General features: G+C 38.0%; 1 pseudogene; it reads left to right on the top strand.

The window, feature by feature from the left end:
• The first annotated feature begins 773 nt into the window (after positions 1-773).
• LOC104605322 (putative F-box protein At4g22030 pseudogene) lies at positions 774-3325 on the top strand (annotated as a pseudogene).
• Positions 3326-6000: the final 2675 nt, after the last annotated feature.

Below are 6000 nucleotides of genomic sequence, written 5' to 3'. Positions count from 1 at the left end.
AAAAAAATAAAATAAAATACAGCCAAAACTATTAGACGATTCAAACAGTTTGATCTTCTGGGATCAAGTCAATGGTTTTTGATAAAATAACAGTTCTAGGGTAAAACGGAATTGATCACCTGACCGATTTTCGGTTTTTCCGGTCTGGTCCGAATTTGAAAACCATGGTTAAAATAGACAAGGAACCCCTGGGTGAGAACTAGGCCCGTTCAAAGATGACCTTGTTGAGCCCCATTTAGTCTTGGTCTATTTGCAACCATTCTTCCAACCACTATGGGGTAGTGGTAAAAGAGATAATCAATAGTTTTCGGCTCACCATTGCACCGTTGCATAGCCTGCAAGTTGGTCCACATTTTGGAATCATTTAGCTATTTTTGCACTAACCAGAATTGCACTCATAAGGCATTTCAAACAAACATCTTCTATGAAGTATAATATTCTTTGGGACCTCCCATGAGTTTTCACTCTCTCAAAAACCTCCCTGTAGTATTGAAAAAAACTTGCAGATACTTTCCTTTTCTCACGGATGGAAAACATAGGCGCAATGCATTAGTTTTTCAAAAGTACCTATTTTACTCTTGTATCTATCAATTTAGATGAAAATTTAATAAAGTACTCCCAAAAGAATTTTTCATTTTTAGTTGAAAAAGATTTTGAGTCAGATTGAAAAGAATAAAGTAATTTTATTCTATATAAACGTTAGGTTTAATGAAGTTAGATGCCCAAAGTTATAAGGGTAATTTTATAAATTTGAAGTCTTCATTACTGGAACGATGATGGAAGGGAGGTAAATACACAGAAAAGAATTATATAAAAGTGAAACCTCAGGGGAAGATTTTATGATTGTCAGAAACTTAAGAGGAGGATTTTATATTTTATCCTATTCTTTATATTCCCAAAGGCCTTGACACACACCCACATAACCTACATAGCCAGCGACCATTCTGAGATATATTGGAAAACGACTTTAGCCTGAGTTACAAGTGAATTTGTCATGAGCTGTATACCTCCACATTACTGTGTCCTCGTCCAAATTTTAAAAAACCGGCAGCCTTATGCATTTAATCGTGCTAATTATGTAAGGGTATATTTGGTGTGTAATCCGAATTGGAATCTGAATGGTCATTTCCTATAATTTATCTGGTTCAAAAAGGAAATGTAATAACAATTAGAATTAGCCGGAGTGGTATTTCATTTCCAAAGGGAGGGGAGGGAATGTCCATTTCTTCAAATGGGGAAATGTCATTTCATTAAGAATGAGAATAAGATTCTGTTTCCGCTCTGTCAAATAAATAGAATTAGAATGTTTCATTCTGATTCTGACTCCAAACCCTATTCTTGTGAATTGAACGGGACCTAAGCAATTGATCAAGGATCGTGGTTTTTTAAACCGACCCAGCGACCGAACCGATTAGGGGTCCGGTTATCGGGTTAAACGGTCCAACAATTGACTAATACTTCTCTTACCGGGTCGAACGGTTACTGAGTTGAAAATTGACTAAGGCTACCCCTGACAATTCACTAATTCTTCCCTTAGTGTTAATCCATTAACAGAAACACTAAAAAGACTATTTTACCTTTTATATTTCTTCAGATTTTCAAAACAAAACAACTTAACCATGCAAAGGAATCCCATATTGTGTTTCGATGGAGTCGAATCAAAACTAAAATTACAGAATAATTTACTGAAAGACCCGAGAACAGAGAGGGAGGTCTGATAAGGGAGGTTGAGAGGGACCGGAGAACGAAAGTTGGGAGAGAGAGAGAGACAGAGGCGGAGGAGGAGGTCTGAGAACAGAGAAAGGAGAGAGAGACCAGAGGCAGAGGGGGAGGTCTGAGATGAAGGCTTGAAAGCGTGACTTTTGATGACGCTCTAGGAGAGGACGATTGAAGTGGGTGACCGTGGGAAGGTATGCCTGTTCACTGTGCGGATTTAACGAAAAACTGTACGGACCATTTCATCGATTTCGCTTTGTAATCACTCTTAGTTCCCATTCTTCATTTTTTATTTCATGCGCATGCGACCAATGATTTGCCAGCCATTTAGGCTGTTTTGGAATCTCGCCGGACTCTGGATGCTTGCATTCCAAATTCAAACGGGTCTTCGTCGATCTACTTATTGTGCCGGTAGTTTCCAAGAAACAGTGGTCTGTTTTGATCAACCAAAAATCCTCTCAACCAAAAATCTTCTCCAGCATCTCATCTCACTGCTGACAACCAAAAATCCTCTCAAACCCAATTGCAGAACAACAACCATAACATCGGAAGCCAAAAAAAATGGCTAACTGTGAGCATCAGGCCGTCAGCAAAGCATGGCAACTCTTTGAACTACCAGTCTCCTGTGCTCTTCCTCCGCGTCATCATCTTCACGACGAAGAAGAGTATCGGCTACTCTTAATACCCCAAAACTCCAACCGAGTTCTCTTTCTTTTCCAAAGATCCGGACTACGGACTTTGTTGAAGAATTGAAGTTGAGAAGTGGATACACAACAGCCACAACCATTACCCAGACAGAAACGAAGACTTTTGACACTAAGTTGCTACCAAAATCACGAGAGATGATCTTGATGTTAACTCCAAGTCTACGGTCATTGTGGAGCTTTATGCAATCATGGTAGCTGCTGCAGACAGGGCGGAGATGCATGCCAACATCCAGGAGCAGCGGAATAACTGGAACCACCTCCTTCTCACCTCCATCAATACAATCACCATAACCGCTGCAACGATGGTCGGGCCGGCAGAAACAGCTGGAACGGGAGCGCCACTTGCCGCACTAAAGCTCTCATCTACTCTATTATATACGGCAGCTATTGGGATGTTGCCGGTGATGAGCAAGATTCAGCCATCGCAACTCGTAGAAGAACAACGCAATGCGGCAAGGCTATTCAAGCAACTTCACGGGCAAATCCGAACAACTCTTACACTTGGTAGTCCTAGTCCTATGGATGTAAAATTGTTAAGGACGCCATGGACAAGGTGTTTGCTCTTGGCAGGGCTTACTCATTGCCCTTGCTTGGAGTGATGCTTGACAAGTTCCCTAAAGCCGTGGAGCTTGCCGTGTGGTGGCCACAACAAAGTAAATTACGAGAACAAGACTTGGGTGGAAGAAGAGAAGGAAATGGATGGAACAGAAAGCTGGAAAGAGGAAATGAAGCAGATAGTTGCGGTTTTGAAGAGGAAGGACATTGAAGAGTACTTGAGACTGGGCAAGATAGCTTTGAAAGTTAACAGAGTTTTAGCCATTTCTGGTCCTTTACACACAGGTCTCGCAGCTGTTGGGTCACAGGACGAAGAGCACGGTGAAGTGATGGATCGAAGGAATTGATGCGTTGAACTTAAAAATACATCAAACTTCCGGTTGATGAAAATAGGGTTGATGAGATAGCAGAAGACATGGCCAGTTCAAAATTAAGGTCTCCTACCTAATGGGTGGTCTAATCTAAAGTTTCACCATCTGGGCAGAAATATGTGGAATTGTGAAAGGAGACAGTCGATTAACCTATATTTAGGATTTTAGAACGATGAATTAGGGTAAAAACATCTCCACAATATCCCACAGCACATCCTTACCGTGTATTAAAAACATCTCCCGATGATAATACCAAAACTGATTATATTATCATCAGATGTTCTTAATACATGACGGGAATGTACTGTGAAACGTTGTGGGGCGCAGATGTGAATTCACCATTTTGGGCTTTTGGCACCGCGTCAGTCTATCCTAGGCATGCCATGATGATATTGGTGCTAATCAGTGTTCTAACTTGTAAGGCTCTTAGCAGATCGAATGATCGGACTCTGAAAATCAGGAACCAGTGACCTTTCTGGGTCCTGTTTAAATGACAGTTTTTATAGGTTAAATGGGCTTAAACATCCAATTACTCAGTGAAACCATGATCTGTTAAGCATTCTCGTTTTTCATCCAATCCGAGTATTACAACATTGAAGAAATTCTAAAATTATAATTCACTACCTGAAAAAAGTCTTAACATCATGGAATACTGTCAACAATATTCTTGTGCATAGCTATGCACTTACAATCGAAAAGTTGTTAAGATTCAGTTTGGAAAGAGTACAAATGCAAATATGTTCAGCGTAAATACATACAAAATATAAGGTTTTGCATTTTGTACTACTTCCAAACTCAACCTAAGGGTCAATTTGAATCAAAGAGGCAAAACAACTTACAAATGTTTAATAAATATAGGTCATAGTGAACTGATTAGCAATTTAATAGTACACTCATTTGTGTAACTGGTTCTTAGGGGTGCAACTTCGGCGGGGCCAATCCAAGTTTGGATTGATTCAGCCGGCAATTTTATATGGGTTGAGTTTGGATTTTTGGTCTTCAAGCTAAGTCTGAGTTTAAAAGTTTGAACTTTTTAATTTTTTTAAGTTGGGATAGGATTTAGTTCTTAGATAGCTCAAGCTCGACCTGATTGTAGTCTGACTATAAACAAGTATATATGCATATGCATATATAGACATATATTTGCATACACAATGCACATATTTTGTTCAATTTAATTTTTTTAGTCTAAAATATTTTATATTGTAAATTTAATTTTTTTTTAATTTCCTTTTAAAAAATATCGTTGTAATTTTTTAAGTTTAAATATTTTGAATTGACTGACCAAACCAAAAACTAATCCAAACTGATACTAATGTTTTCAACCCACCGTTGACTTGACTGGTTGAACCATTCAAACCATCACTTGACCTTGATTCTAGGTTTAGTTCTGTTGAAACCCACCATTCAGTAAAAAATTGTTTGATCCAAAAGGTTCAACTATTGACCCATTTGACCTAGTCACCGAGTTACAATTACACACTTAATGTATGTGCAAACTTATGGAGGCCATAACGTTGCACTGTTGTCACGGTCTGACACAGGCTTAGCCTTGTCTACGCTTGGTGGACTTACTTTAAGGGAGAACTACCCCCGTGACACTCTAGTGTTCGTTCGCTTGAGGTGATATTTTTTTGGATTTTGGGTAACCTTTTAAGACCTCTATGCTTTCCAAGGTGCTATGGACTCCTTGCCTCACTATTTTCATGAAAAACCCCTTTTTTGGCCTTGAATTGCAATTTTTCATATTTTACAAATAAAAAATAAATTAAAAACATCAATTAAATATAAAACAATACATGCATTATATATAAAACATAATTATATAATATTTATTGATAAAATGTGTATTTGCACACACATACACACACACAGAATGGTCTAACCCATTCAACCTAGATGGTCGAACTAGTGACCCGCAACTTAGAGGAGAAAGTAGTCAACCATATATAATATGTGTCTTAATTAGAAGTAGGGAAGTGGAGATTAGTTAAGAGTCTAAAAAATAAAACTTAGTTATTAGCAACATTTTAGGAATGAGGAAAGGTTTTGGGAATTAGGAGAGACGTTTATTAAGTAATTTTAAAATTTAAGTATAAGAGGAGAGAGAATAAGAGTGGGAAAATGAGAATTTAAGAGCAAAAAATTAGGAATTTTGAGAGGTTTAGGGAGAGGAGACATAGACGACCATGAGAACCTGGTTGACAAAAATTCTACTAAATGTTTTTTAAGGTTGTGTTTGGTTTGAAGGAAAAAGTAGGGAAAGGAAGGGCGTTTTCCTCCCCCAAAGTAGAGCAAAAAATTCTACCTTTTCCTTCAAACCATACATAGCCTAAGGGTAAATTTCTGAAACCTCCCCCAAAGTTTCTCATTATTGCTGAAGCCTCCCCTAAACTTTGGTAATTGCATTTACTTCCCTTGAGCTTTCTGACATAGTTGCAAGCAGACCCTTTCTAGTAGAAAGATGCACAAAAATTTCCAAAGTACCCATGTAATTACTGTCAAGGTTGGTTTATACCGAAAAATAATACAAACATTATAAAAATAAAAAATAGAGAATTTAATAAAGTTGTAACTTTACATTTGAGCGATTGATATGAAGGGCAAATTTGGAAAATAAATCAATTTTCAAAAAAGAGATTTGAAGGGTT

This window comes from Nelumbo nucifera, chromosome 1 (assembly GCF_055504915.1).
Source record: "Nelumbo nucifera cultivar China Antique chromosome 1, China Antique-T2T, whole genome shotgun sequence".
Classification (NCBI taxonomy): Eukaryota; Viridiplantae; Streptophyta; class Magnoliopsida; order Proteales; family Nelumbonaceae; genus Nelumbo; species Nelumbo nucifera.
The sequence above is the reverse complement of the archived record's forward strand: the minus strand, read 5'-3'. Positions and strand labels throughout refer to the sequence as shown.